Here is a 14,829-nt window from a genome sequence, read left to right as displayed (position 1 = left end):
ACCAGTAAGGATAGATATTAAGTTAGAAGCAAGAATAAAAATAAGACAGTGAAAATTTTCGTGTGTTACTTGCATTCTGGTGCTTAATTAGTCAAATTATATAGGCACATCTATTATGACCCTGAAACTTCATTCCTGGGTCTGCATCTCAAAGAAATTACTACAAAGGTCCACATAGGGACAAGTATGAGAATGTTTGTTGAAATCATAGTTGTGGTGTCCTGGAGGTGTACAGCACTGGGTGAATGGATGAGTTAAGTTAGCGAAGTGGCAGCAAAAGTCACTCCAGCAGCAGCCCCAAACTGCACATGGCAGAGACAGTGATACTACTGAACTGTCACTGTGGCTCATGTAATATCGGGAAGGGGCACATTGTGGGTGTTGAAAGTTGAACCTCTACAAGTATTGGCAGAGATGGAGAGAGGAAGTCATTATGGGCCATGAATGGGACATGGACAAGGCTTGGAGGAGGATCTTTGCTTAAGTTGGAGCCCCATGGTTGGAGTGGGGTGGTGCGTCTTCATGGACTCTGAATATCACATCTTTCTTAGTCTTGCACTGACAACTGTGGATCTACAAAAAAAGCAATAGAAGGGAAAGTGAGAAAGAAGAGTCTGGGTTATCACTACATGAATTAAGGCAATAGGTTTAATGTAAACTATTAAAAAGGCTCTTAAATATGAAGTGATGTTGAGATTCAAAGGGATAGGGTACCAGTAGCTCTGGTTCAAACTCCTCCATCACTTTTTGTACATTTTCAAACTGTTACATATGGTAAAATAACAATTCCAAAATTTTGCAACGTTGTAGAATCAATCATTTTTAAAATTCATGTAAATGCTTAGCTACCATCTGGTATTAGACCCATAGGATGGTAGTTTAGTGCTTAGCTCTAAGACAGGCTCTATATTCAAAGCCCAGCTTTATCATGCATAATTTTAATGAAATAATATATGCAAAATATCTGTACATAGTAACTGTCAAACAAATGTTTTCCTTATTCTACTTAATCAGGTTGAAGAGGTAAATCTTCATTTATGTGATTTATAAATCACATTTATGGACTAGATCTGAATTGCGCAAAGCTGACTTATTGAATTCATCTGATTCTCATTACTCAGTTGGGCTCAATTTAAGACCCAGATGCATTAGCCTCTTGAGGAGAATTAGGTTGGCTAAAGAGAATTTTGGATTCTGTGTTTAATCAGTTTACATACAACAGAATTGGTCTAGTATTCCATAGTGGGCTCTGAGGTTCTTGGTTAATAAAAGGTGATGCAAGATACAAAGTTATTTTTGATGTAACAAAAAATTTGTACCATTATTCTTATGTATTAACTTATAATGCTACAGTGTATAATTATAAAAATGGTTATTATCATTTGTATCATTAAATATGTATTTTTAGGCAAAATAAAATGGTTATTTTACTGTGTAATTTTTAATCATTTCAAGTTTCACGTTTATACCCTTTTTGACATTTGGACTCTGAATCTCATAGTTTATGATATATGCAGTGAGGTTTATTACGTTTACTTTTTTCTCTAGCTTGTGAGAATATAATTAATATAGTCAATTTAGCATGATAAACAGCTTACAGATTTAGAATAAGGAAAATGCTAGAAATAACAAATATATTTGTCAAAACACAGGTAAACATGAATTAACAATATTCATAGTGATTTAAGTACTCACGCTCATTTTTAGATAATTTCAATAGTAAAGGGGAGATCAAACTGCTTTAAAAATTGATGTTTCATATATGCAAAGATCTAGAGGATAGTCTACTTACTTCTGTTTTCACTTACATTATTTTTCTGTTTGTGAAAGATAAATTTAAGAAGAGAAAGAGAAAGAAGACTTGAGTTACTTTTGGTTTAGTTGAACATGCCTCAATTATTTAAACACTTGAAAAAATGTACATATGACTCATGCTGGAAGATAGGAAAGACTAGGAATACCAACCAGAGCTTCAGCTCTATCATAATTATGAGATGAAATTAAAATTCAATTTCCTCCTGGAAGTTTTCCCTGATCCTCAGCTGGAAGTAATTTCTTCCTCCTCTGACTTTCCAGTGCCTCTCCTAAAGCACTTAGGGCCTTGTATTGTAGTGATTTACGAATGCTCTCTAGGGTCTTATGATATCGCAAAATTATAAAGTAATTGAGTAGAGGATTTATATCTGATCCTGCTTCAGTCTGGAAGCAGTGGTTTAAAATAGAAGATTATGGAGTTTAAAATCAGTGAAAACCCGGTTTCAGGCCAAGCTCTGCCACTTTCTAACCATTTGAACTGCAGCAAGTCATTAATTTTCTTTGCACTTTGACTTCCTTATATATAAAATAATGATAATCGTACTTAGTTCATAGCATCTGGGAAAGATTTCATGAAATAGTTTACTACCTGCTTCCATCCCCTCACATGTATTCAGTAAACTTCAGCTCTCTTTTTTCATATCTTTGATAAGCATTCCTTTCTGCCATGTAAAAGGCGTTCCTATGAACACACAATGAGTTCCTCATTTTGCAACTGCAAATATCCTTATTGAAATGGAAATAGACCTACGATGTTTGGTTTGGCTTGTGGGTTGTAATCATAAAGCAGTTTATCCCTATCCTCCACCACTGTTCTTTTAATTTATTCAGTGGGACCAGTATTTCCTCTTCTCCTAGATGAAATTTAAGAAGAAACTCCATGTTTCTTGTCATTTTAACGCAACGAAAGTTCTTTGGTCAGCAGTTTAAAGGTCTCATTTCATGTAAGAATTAAATGTTCAAACATCGTTCAAGTTACAGCGACTTCCCTTTTCTCAGCTCAGTATCGTTGCAGCTTGCTCAATGCTTGATGGGTTGGTGAAGAAGCAGACTGGCCTCTTCTCTCTTCCACTGACTTATGCTTCTAGAGACAGGACAATGATAAGGTGACTAATGCTGTCATGAACCGGTGCCTGACTCACAGACTGTTGTCGTCATTTTGTTTTACTTATTTTAGGATGCAGTTTTATCTCTTTGAATAGTTTGAATGGCTTCTTCAGGAAACATTTCCATCCAGGTCCATTGTTGGGAATTTTATACCTGCAATCTCTTTGATGTGAATGAAGTACTTTCTCTGGCTGAATATGAGGTTCTCATTGACTTAAAACTGTTGATAGGTATTTCACATGTTATTAAATAATATTTATTGAGCACCTACTGTATATCAGAAACTCTTCTAAGTGGATTAGAATGTCTGTTCATGTCCTTTGTCCATTTTTAATGGGATTATGTGTTTGTTTCTTTGCTTTTTAATTCTTTGGAACTTAACTATGAGTTAAGTTCCTTGATATTCTTGATATTAGTGCCTTGTCAGATTAATCATTTGCAAATGTTTTCTTCCATTTAAGAGGTTGTCTCTTTACTCAGTTGATTGTTCCCTTTGCTGTGCAGAAGCATTTTCATTTAATATAGTCTAATTTGTCTATTTCTGGCTTTGCTGTCTCTGCTTTTGAGGTTAATTCTTATTTATTAAATAGTTAGTGGTAATTTCACTTAGCCATTCACTTATTAAATTTTTACTAAATTCTTACCACGTATCAAATCTCAATTAGGTACTGGGGATATAAAAAGAACAAAGACATAATTCCTAATCTCAAGGAGATCATGGTTGATTGCTCAATAATTTAAAAACTAATTTTAAAGAGGTATGCAAAAAATGTTTGGTAAGCGTATTCCTTCAAGTCGTTTTGATGGAAATGAAAGAAAACACATTTAAAATTGGATTAAGCAATAAAAAATATATATTGCCATTTATAGCAGGAGGTTCAGAAATGGAGCAGCTTCAGGGTTGACTCAATCCATGGCCTTAGCTGTATTTCTCCAGTGTATTTTCTCCTCTGTGATTTAGCTCTGTCTTTAACTTGGCAGTGAAGTGGTTACATTAGCTCTAGAATTTGCTTTTATGCCTAACAATGTCCAGGGGAAGAAAGAATATGTTGGTTCCAGAAGAACTCATAGGAGAAGGCCCAGAAAATTTCTTCTAACCTCTGCTTGGCTTAAATTGAGTCACATGCCTTTGCAGAACTGTGATGGACTGTGGAAAGATCAAATACATCTCTTGAACTGGAGGTGAGTTAGTTTTCTCTGAGTATCTAGGTTTTTGGATAGACTTGGTTACTTTAACAATTTCCAGGTTCTGTTAGAAAGAATTAATGTTTGGTTGGTAAAAATGCCCACTGCTATAGGTCCAAACAGAGTCACAGGAGAGAAGAATTATACTTAACTTGGGTCTTGTGAAAGAGGTCAGGAAATGAATTTATGTGGAAGTAATACTTTAGATGTAGCTGGAATTCTGAGTAAGAGTTAGCTAAGAAGCCTGAGTAGAAAAGGGTGATGAACCTTATAAGGGAAGAGGACAGCTTGGGCAATGAACAGTAGTCTGTGGATTTGGGGGCTTTGGGGAAAATGCAAGTACGTAAGATTTTCTGGAGCAGAACTGGGTCCAGGCATTTACAACATGACATGGAGGAGCTTATTGGCTGTGTCTCTCATGTAAAGAGGTTGAGAAATATCCAGAAACAGAAATACTGAATTTCAGCTAGCATTGCATCTACTAAGAGATCCCCTGAGGAAATAGACACCGAGGAAAGATCCAGGCAAAGGCAGTTATGTTTATTAGTTTATTAATGATAACATATTGTATCGCCATGCAGAATTTGAAAAATTTCCTCTGAACTATTTATTTAATACAAAATAAAATTCAGGAGAACTTAAGAATTCTGAAGCCATACTGAAAGAGCTTGAATCTCAATCCTGCCACTTGTTAGCCGCTTGACTTTGATCAGTGCATGTAACCTCTGTGTACCTCAGTTTCTTTTTCTGTGAAATGGGTATAATGTAGCATCCACCTCAAATATTGTTTTAGCATACTAAAGGAGTTACCACATATTAAAACACTCAAAAGAGTACCTGGTAAAGTTTGCAAGCAATTGAGTTTGAGAGACACAGCCAATAAGCTCCTTCATGTCATGTTGTAAATGTCTGGGCACGGTTTGATATGAGCACTGTGTAAATGTTGGCAAGTGGCATTACTGCTTCTTTGGCTTTTGGTGGAGCCAAATCTTAGAGCACTAGAAGTAGACAAAGCAGCCTTCCAGTGTCTTTTTCTTTTTACTTACAATTTTGAAGGCAAGAAAAAACAGAATGAAGAAAGAAAAGAATAATTTCTTCGTAAGACTTGGAGCAGACAGCCAGCTACTCTTTTATTTCAAACTGGCAGTAGTTCAGTTTTGTGAAGTACAGGGTTGTGAGTGTGACTGCATGTGGGTCTGGGTGGGTAGAGGTGAGCAGCAAGTTGTCTCCTCTAAAAGAGGGAAAGACTAGGGACCTTCTCACTGCACCTGCTGTGAATGTGGGAAGGATTCTATGAAGAAGAAACTAAAGAGTGACAGAGGGAGAATAGGTTTCCAAAGACAGGAGGAAAATTTAATGCTATATCCTTTTAGGTGATGTTACTAAGAAAGACAGAGATGAGGAAAAGCTTTAAGCCTCCTTCCTACTCCCTGCAATTATTTCCAGAGTCTAAGTATAATATTTCAGACCTGCTAGGATCTCGCTGCTTGATCTGCATGTATATACTCTTACTCACCTTTGTTACAGGTGGGGTGTCAGAATTCGTGGGGTTGTATGTCCGTTCTTGCTCTGTGTAACCATATGGAAGGATTATCTTCCTTGTAACCCTATTATTATTTTAAGTTGAATAGATAACGATTGCTCTGACAGCTAATTTCCCATCTGCTTCTGCCTTCCAGATTCAGAGAATCAGATGTGCACTTAATCTACTGTAATGGGTTGAGTTGTGTCCCCTAAAAAGACACATTCAAGTCGCAACCCCTGATATTTGTGGATGTGCCTTTATTTGGAAATGGGGTATTTACAGATGTAATTAAGTTGAGGTTATAATAGATTAGGGTGGGTTCTAATTTCAATAATTAGTGTCCTTCTGAGGATAAGGAGACTTGGAAATACGTAGAGGGAAAAAGGCCATGGCAGGATGGAGGCAGAACCTGGAGTGATGTAACAGTAAGCCAAGGATTGCTGGAAGCTGCCAGGGGCCCGGGAAAGGCATTGGAGGGCTCTATCCTAAAGACTCCAGAGGAAGTAAGGCCCTACCAACATGTTGACCTCAGACTTGTAGGCCCAGAATTGTGACAGAATACATTTCTGTTGTTTTAAGACACCCAGTTGTGGCAGTTCATTATGGCAGCTCTAGAAAACGAATACATCTGCGCTGAAACATGCAGACTCTAGAATGTAGGCTACAGCGCCTATTGAAACCTTTGAGTATAAAAGCCAGATTTCTATATCATCCTTCTGGGGCTGTTATAAAAGCTGATATCAATACTCTCATCAGGAATAAAAAAGGAGATCAAAGCAAGAAATTCAGAATTTCAAATAAAGAAATGAAGCCTTTTGTTGATGGAGAACAGTTTTCTTCCCATTAGATCTTACAGCTAAAATATATCTTGTCTGCTGCCAATATAGATATTATCATCTCATCATCTCATTTTAAATTTCTTAAATTTAAAAACACTCCTATTAATGCTCCTTTCACTGTGTTAGATTTGTTTTGTTGGATGAGAATTGTAATGATACCCAGATCTTAGGATGCCTTTATCAACTTTGGTTTTGTTTTGTTTTGAGCAGACTCAATGAGGCGAATAAAGATTTATCAGTTCCCTGGACACTTTTTTACTCTTTAGCATGGAATTTGAAAGTAACGGTTGCTGATGAAGAATGACAGAGCAACTTGGTTTGTGCACATAAAACTGTTGTTTGTACAGATTATAACAAATATATTTTAAACTTAATTTCAAGTTTCTTTTTTTTTCTCTCCCCACGAACCTTTTATTTCAGAATGCTTCTCACAGCCAAAATGCTTTCCCAAATTGAATGGACACTCCATTGCTTTTGAGACCAAATTAGCCTCCAAGATGGGCTGCCTGGTGCCCACACTGTCAGTACCAGCACGGACTGCAGGCCAGTTGCCAGTCTGTAACCGTGTCCAGGGAGATATCAGCTTCCTAACTGATTTCCTCCCTCTTCCCAACCTAATTATTCGGAGACCTTCAAGCTTTCCAGAAATATCTGCAATTAGTCAGATGGTATCTAGTGCTTTGTTTAAAATTACAATAGAAAATTTATCAAGACCATTTGGTTTAATCTCCCCCATCATCTTCCCAGTGGATTTTTTTCTCTTCTCTCTGGAGAGTTAGAAATGAGGCGTCACAATTATTACATAATTACAGAGAATAATAGCAATAATAATGCTTGAAATTATTATTATACTATCAAGAGGAATGATATGTGTAAAGATAATTTCTTGTCAGATTTATAAAACTCTTCTTCCAGAAGCTCAAGCAAGGAACAGTTTATTAGCTTTAAAATCTCCCTTTGCTGATGGTAGTTACAGCCCTGGTTTTGTAAACTAGGGGTCATGAGTTCAGACTTTACTAGAGTCTCAACTTACTTCTAGTATTTAAACATAATGGCTGGTATGAAATCCTTGTTCTATACATATTGTTGCATGACCTAATCAATAAATTTGATAGGGAAAGTATCATATAAAAGAAGATTAATTATATTAAAGTATTAATTTTTATAATTTAAATATTTTGAAATATCAATATAATTAATCTTCTTTTCTAACTACTTTTACATAGCTTAGATCTATATAGTAAATTCTTGGTTGGCCAAAGTTGAATAAAACACTAAATTTAGAATATAAGTATGATTTCTAGTTCTATTTTTTGTAATTCCACGTCTTTGAGCAAGTCACAAGTTCCGAGTCGCATATTTATCAGTAAATTGAAGTACATAAGAACATACATCTCATTAAACATTTTCTTTAGTGCAACATTAAATATAAACTTGAAAGCTTCTGTCCCCAATCTTTTTTCCATTCTCATCTTTGAAGAATCAGCCATTTTATGAATTTAATATCAATTCTTTCAGTTATATATATGAATGCACATGCCAATAAAAAATGTTATGCACCTAAATTTTTTTTAAAACTTACACAGTTGTTACACAGATACTATCAAAGTACGTATATTATACTGAAACTTGCTGATATGTTTTAGCTGTGTCCCCACCCAAATCTCAACTTGAATTATATCTCCCAGAATTCCCACGTGTTATAGGAAGGATTCAGTGAGAGGTAACTGAACCATGAGGGCAGGTCTTTCCTGTGCTATTCTCATGTTAATGAATAAGTCTCATGAGATCTGATGTGTTTATCCCGGGTTTCTGCTTTTCCTTCTTCCTCATTTTTCTCTTGCCGCTGCCATGTAATAAGTGACTTTTGCCCCCAGCCATGATTCTGAGGCCTCTCCTGCTCTGTGGAAGTGTAAGTCCAATTAAACTGCTTTTCCTTCCTGGTCTCGGTTATGTCTTTATCAGCAGCATGAAAACAGACTACAGTAAATTGGTAGCAGTGGAGTGGGGCACTGCTGAAAAGATATCAGGAAATGTGGCAGAGACTCTGGAACTCGGTAACAGACAAACTGGAACAGTTTGGAGGGCTCAGAAGAAAATGGGAAAATGTGGGAAAGTCTGGAGCTTCCTAGGGACTTATTGAATGGCTTTGCCCAAAATGCTGATAGTGACATGGACAATGAGGTCCAGGCTGAGGTGGTCTCAGATGGAGATGGGAAACTTGTTGGGAACTGGAGCAAAGGTGAGTCTTGTTATGTTTTAGCAAAGAGACTGGTGGCATTTTGCCTCTGCCTTAGAGATTTGTGGAACTTTGAACCTGAGAGAGATGATTTAGTGTATCTGGTGGAAGAACTTTCTAAGCAGATAAGCATTCAAGAGGTAACTTGGGTGCTGTTAAAAACATTCAGCTTTATAAGGGAAGGGGAGCAAAAAGTATGAAAAATTTGCAGCCTGACAATGTGATAGGAAAGAAAAACCCACTTTCTGAGGAGAAATTCAAGCCGGCTGCAGAAATTTGCATAAGTATTAAGGAGCCTAATGTTAATCCCCAAGACCATGGGAAAAATATCTCCAGGTCATGTCTGAGACCTTCAGGGCAGCCCCTCCCTCACAGACGTGCAGGTCCAAGAGGGAAAAGTGATTTCGTGGGCTGGGCCCAGGATCCCCATGCTGTGTGCAGCCTAGGGGCTTGATGCCCTGTGTCTCAGCCGCTCCAGCTGTGGCTGAAATGAGCTAATGTACAGCTCAGGCTATGGCTTCAGGGGTGGGAGCCCCAAGCCTTGGCAGCTTCCACATGCTGTTGAGACTGTGAGTGCACAGAAGTCAAGAACTGAGCTTTGAGAACCTCCGCCTAGATTTCAGAAGATGTATGGAAATGCATTGATGCACAGGCAAAGGTTTGCTGGAGGCGCAGGGCCCTCATGTAGAACCTCTGTTAGGGCAGTGCAGAAGTGAAATGTGGAGTTGGAACCCCGCACAGAGTTCCCATTGGGGCACTGCCTAGTGGATCTGTGAGAAGAGGGCTAACATCCTCTGGACCCCAGAATGTTAGATCTAACAATAGCTTGCACCATGCACTTGGAAAAGCTGCAGACAGTCAGTGCCAGCCCATGAAAGCAGCCAGGATGGGGACTCTACCCTACAAAGTCACAGGGGTGGAGCTGCCCATGGGAACCCACCTCTTGCATCCGTGTGACCTGAATGTGAGGCCTGGAGTCAAAGGTAATCATTTTGGAGCTTTAAAATTTGACTGCCCTGCTGGATTTTGGATTTGCATGGGCTATGTAACCCCTTTGTTTTGGCCAATTTCTCCCATTTGGAATGGCTGTATTTACACCTGTACTCCCATTGTATCTAGGAAGTAACTAGCTTGCTTTTGATTTTACAAGTTCATAGGTGGAAGGGACTTGCCTTATCTCAGATGAGACTTTGGCCTGTGGACTTTGGATTAATGCTGAAATTGGTAAAGACTTTGGGGGACTGTTGGGAAGGCATGATTGTTTTTGAAATGTGAAAACATGAGATTTGGGAGAGGCCAGGGGCAGAATGATATGGTTTGGCTGTGTCCCCACCCAAACCTCAACTTGAATTGTATCTCTCAGAATTCCCACATATTGTGGGAGGGACCCAGTGGGAGGTAATTGAATTATGGGGGCTGGTCTTTCCCATCCTAGTCTCATGAGAGTGAATGAGTCTCATGAGATCAGATGGGTTTATTAGGGGTTTCTGCTTTTGCTTCTTCCTCATTTTTCTCTTGTTGCCACCACGTAAGGAGTGCCTCTCACCTCCCGCCATGATTCTAAAGCCTCTCCAGCCATGTGAAACTGTAAGTTCAATTAAACCTCTTTTCCTCCCCAGTCTCTGGTACATCTTAATCAGCAGCATGAAAATGGACTGATACACTTGCCTTTTCTCTCATCAGAGTTTTAAAGATCTATTTTTGATAATATATAGTATCTTATAAGTTATTTAATTCTCTAATGCATGGGAAGCAGCATAGCATAGCACTTGCCATTGCTAGACCATTTATTGCTGTGGGACCTTCAGAAAGCCTGAGTCTCAGTTGCCTCATCTGTAAAATGGAGATGATGATTGTACTTACATCATGGAGCTGCTATGAGGATGAAAGAAGTCATCAATTCTTTAGAATAGTGCCAGCATATAGGAACGATGTATCTATTTGCTAATCAGAAGGAAACTGTTGATTATTTTGTTTTTAATTTTTTACTATTACTAACTGTTCTTAAGAGTGTTTCATACACATATCTTTGTTCCATTGTGGGAGTGTTGCTCAATGGTATATTAGACATGGAAATGTTGGCTCACAGAGTTTATGCCTTTTCAATTTTAGATAATCATAAATTGTTCTCTATAATAAGTATTAATTTATGCTTCTACCAATTTTTAAGAATTTCTGTTTTCTCTGCATCCTTGCCTTATTGAATATTTCTCAATTTTTTGGCTAATCCAATTCATATAAAATGGTTCTCGCTTGATTACAAGTGAAAATAAACTTTTGTTTTTCAAATATCCTTCGGACATTAAGATTTCTTCTTTTGTAGATTGTAAACTCTGCTTTGCTTGACTGGAACTAAATTATAAAGGTCTGGAGGGACATGGTGTAAGGAAAATGGTTGAACAAACGCTAACTATGCTTATGTTTACTGTGATTTATTTCTCATGACTCCGCTTTTGTCTTCATCCCTCCTCTTCCTTCTCTGATAGTTACAGATGTTTTCATTTGTGAAGAATTATGTTTGAGAAATTGAAAGACAGAAGACAATGTAAAAGCATGTCCTTGTCTTAATTGGAAGATGTCACATATTAGTTAAATGGCATAAGGACAATGAAAAAAACCCCTATCTTTTAATGACAAATATTGTAGATAACATGTATTCTCATGTATTCTTTTTTGGTCCTTATCTAATCCAACTGCTTATCTAGTTCAACAACTTTTCTGTACAAAGGTGCAGAGAACTTATGTAGAAGTGCTCGATATTAAATATTTACCTTGTGAATCCATATAATTTTATGCTAGCATCACCTACTAAATTAGAAGACCACTGAGGGTCCAGTTACTGGCTGAGAGACTGTAGAAAAGTGATTAATTGTGCTTTGGAAACTGGGTCTCTGGTTAAAATTTCATCTTCGCCACCTTCTTATGTAACTCATAAGATTATTTTTAGGACTAACTGGCATTATATATACAAAGCTATTAGTATGATACCTGGCAAATAAAAAATAAATAAATAATAAATATTAGCTAATATTACTTATTTACTTTAATATTATTAGAGCTACAGGGTTATGTAGTCCTATATATTTAGAGGGTTTAATTAAATTAGGCTTTATTGTTGTATAAAGATATAGGAAGAAGTTATTATCCTAACAGATAATCCTTGGGAAGATATTTCATAAGCTCTCTCTGTGGTATAAGTGAGCATCCTGTCTTCCGATCTTCTGCATTTCAGGATAAAAAGAAACCTACTTTGTATGGAAAAGGAGAAAGAAAAGAGTGAGATTGAACCATGCTCTGCTGCACGGTGGGTCTGATGAAAGGGAGACACACTGATTGGTGCTAAAGACAAAGGCATTAGGGGAAGACTCATACCCAGTGGAATTTTTTTAAGTGAAATATCATGGCTCTCAGACTGTGGGACTTGTTCTTAATCACAAGTGTTTTCAATTCAATGATAAAAATCATTATTTATTTGGTGAAAATGAATTTCTAATGGAAGTAGGGAAAAGCATAAAGCAAAACACAGGCTATCTGGTTTACATATAAATTTTTTTGTAACTTTTTTGTAAATTTTTTTACTAACCTATGAATTAGTAAAAGAGTTTTACAATTCCAACTTTGAATAGAATTGGTGGAAACAGCTAGAATTACTGATGTTTTCAGTGGAACACTATGTTCTTCAGTGAGTAGTGAAATGTATTAAAATGGTTAATTCTATTTTTTGAACTAGAAACAATTTCCCGCAAAAATATAAACATGCAACAAATATGTTACATAAAACCATGATTGTCAGGAGTAATATTTAAAAAATATAATAAACTCATATTATTTATAGTTTTCTCATTATATTTTTACCCTTACTTTACATGTTTCTTTGCCTGACAGAGCTCACTTGTATACCTAGTTGCAGAAATACAAAGTGCTAATTTCTACCACAGAACTTCTTATACTGTTCCATAACTGTCTACTTATTCTGTTTCTCAACGAAGACTGACTTCTTGGAGAAGTCTGTTCTTGGAGGCTGTATTTTATTCTTTTGTATTTTCAATATAGTAAAGTATCTTTTACAAAGTAAACGTTTTGCAAATGTTAGTGAAATGACTTTTGATCAGTGAAATCTTGATTCTGCTTGTGGAATATCAGTGTTCCAGGACAAAGACGATGGAAGCTGTTAAACCTTTAATTAAGAGGCTCAGGAAGGCTGTTTCTATGATTACAATGGCATATTGATTTAGTCATCGATAGGCTCTTTCAGCAGGAACTCCCTAGAAGATCTGTCAGGCTGAAATATATTGCCTTGATTTTTAATGCTTGGTTAGGTTCTAGAGCTACGCAAACTACAAAGCAAACATCTCTAGAGAAAAACATAGAATTCACAGGGCATACAGAAGGAGTCCTGTAAATTTAATAAAAGATACTCAATATACATTATCCAAAATATCAATTTACTTAAACTCTAGAACTTCTATTTTCATCATCTTTCTTTACTTAAAGAAACAAAAACAAACACCTGAAAAGGTTTCAGCCTGACACAGGGACTGGAGACTATGTCTATAAGAACACATAGTGTATTTCTTTTATTTGGTTCCAGCTTGAAGACTTGCATTTTACATTTTTTGTTTTGAGACAGAGTCTCACTCTGTCACCAGGCACCAGGCTGGAGTGCAGTGGCACGAACTTGGCTCACTGCAACCTCCACCTCCCGGGTTCAAGCAATTCTCCTGCCTCAGCCTCCCAAGTAGCTGGGACTACAGGCATGTGCCACCACACCCAGCTAATTCTTTTTTGTATTTTTAGTAAGACGGGGTTTCACCATGTTGGCCAGGATGGTCTTGATCTCTTGACCTCGTGATCTGTCCACCTCGGCCTCTCAAGTGCTGGGATTATAGGCGTGAGCCACCGCGCCCAGCCACATTTTACATTTTATATAAGTAATTATTAAATTACATTTAAGTTTTAATTAATTTATTTTGGATAATCACAATTTATTGTCTTCCTAGAATGCCAAGATATGAGCTTGTAGATGTGGAGTACATTATACGGGGTGGAAAGCGTTGTTATATGAAACCATTGAGGCATTAAAACAGACTGCCTTCTGTTAATAACAGATGCTCAAACATTGTATTCACCTTTCACTTCCATATACTTGTGCCTTGTATTTCCCCTTTAGGACTGAACCTCACTATTGTGAACTAAATGTTTGTGCTCCCCTTAAAATTCCTAAAATTCACATGTTGAGACTATAACTCCCGATGTGATAGTATTAGGAGATGGTGTCTTTGGGAGGTAATTAGGCTTAGAGGAGGCCACCAAAGTACCGTCCTCATGATAGGATTAATACTCTAGAAAAAGACACTGGAGAGCTTGCTCCTCACCCCTAGCCAAGTGAGGATACAGCCAGAAGGCAGCCCTCTGCAAGCCCGGTGAACAGCTGTCACCAGAAACCCACCAGGCTGGCAGCCTGATCTTGAACTTCCCAGTTTTTAGAATTGCGGAAAATAAATGGCGATCTTAAGCCACCCATTCTGTGGTATTTTATTATGGCATCTCAGACTGACTAAAACACTTTCCCATCTTTTCTTATCAAGCCAGTCTTCAATGGTTAGTTCAAGTAACACCACTCCCACCCCTGCATTGTGTGTATGTATGTGGATGTATTAGAAAAAAAATAGGCAGACTATTTTTAAACACAAGTTACACAACATATTTCACTATAAATTCATGACAAATATGAAAAGTGAAATATGAAAACAACTTCCTCGCCCTAACAAATTTCTCATGTCAGGAGTAAGCACTGTCGCCTGTAATGCCAGCACTTTGGGAGGCCAAGGTGGGAGGATCACTTAAGTCCTGGAGTTTGAGACCAGCCTGGGCAACATAGTGAAACTCTGTCCTTACAAAATTTTTTCTGAAAAAAATTAGCTGGACATGGTGGCCCACACCTGTAATCCCAGCTACTTGGGAGGCTGAGGTGGGAGGATCACTTGAGCCTGGGAGACTGAGGCTATTGTAAGCTGAGATCAGACCACTGTACTGTACTCCAGCCTGGGCAACAGAACAAGACTCTGTCTCAAAAAAAAAAAAAAAAAAAAAAAAAAAAAAAAAAAAAAAAAAAAAAA

The sequence above is a fragment of the Sapajus apella genome, unplaced genomic scaffold, assembly GCF_009761245.1.
Source record: "Sapajus apella isolate SASKATOON/1434 unplaced genomic scaffold, GSC_monkey_1.0 scaffold40, whole genome shotgun sequence".
NCBI classification, from domain to species: Eukaryota; Metazoa; Chordata; class Mammalia; order Primates; family Cebidae; genus Sapajus; species Sapajus apella.
The sequence above is the reverse complement of the archived record's forward strand: the minus strand, read 5'-3'. Positions refer to the sequence as shown.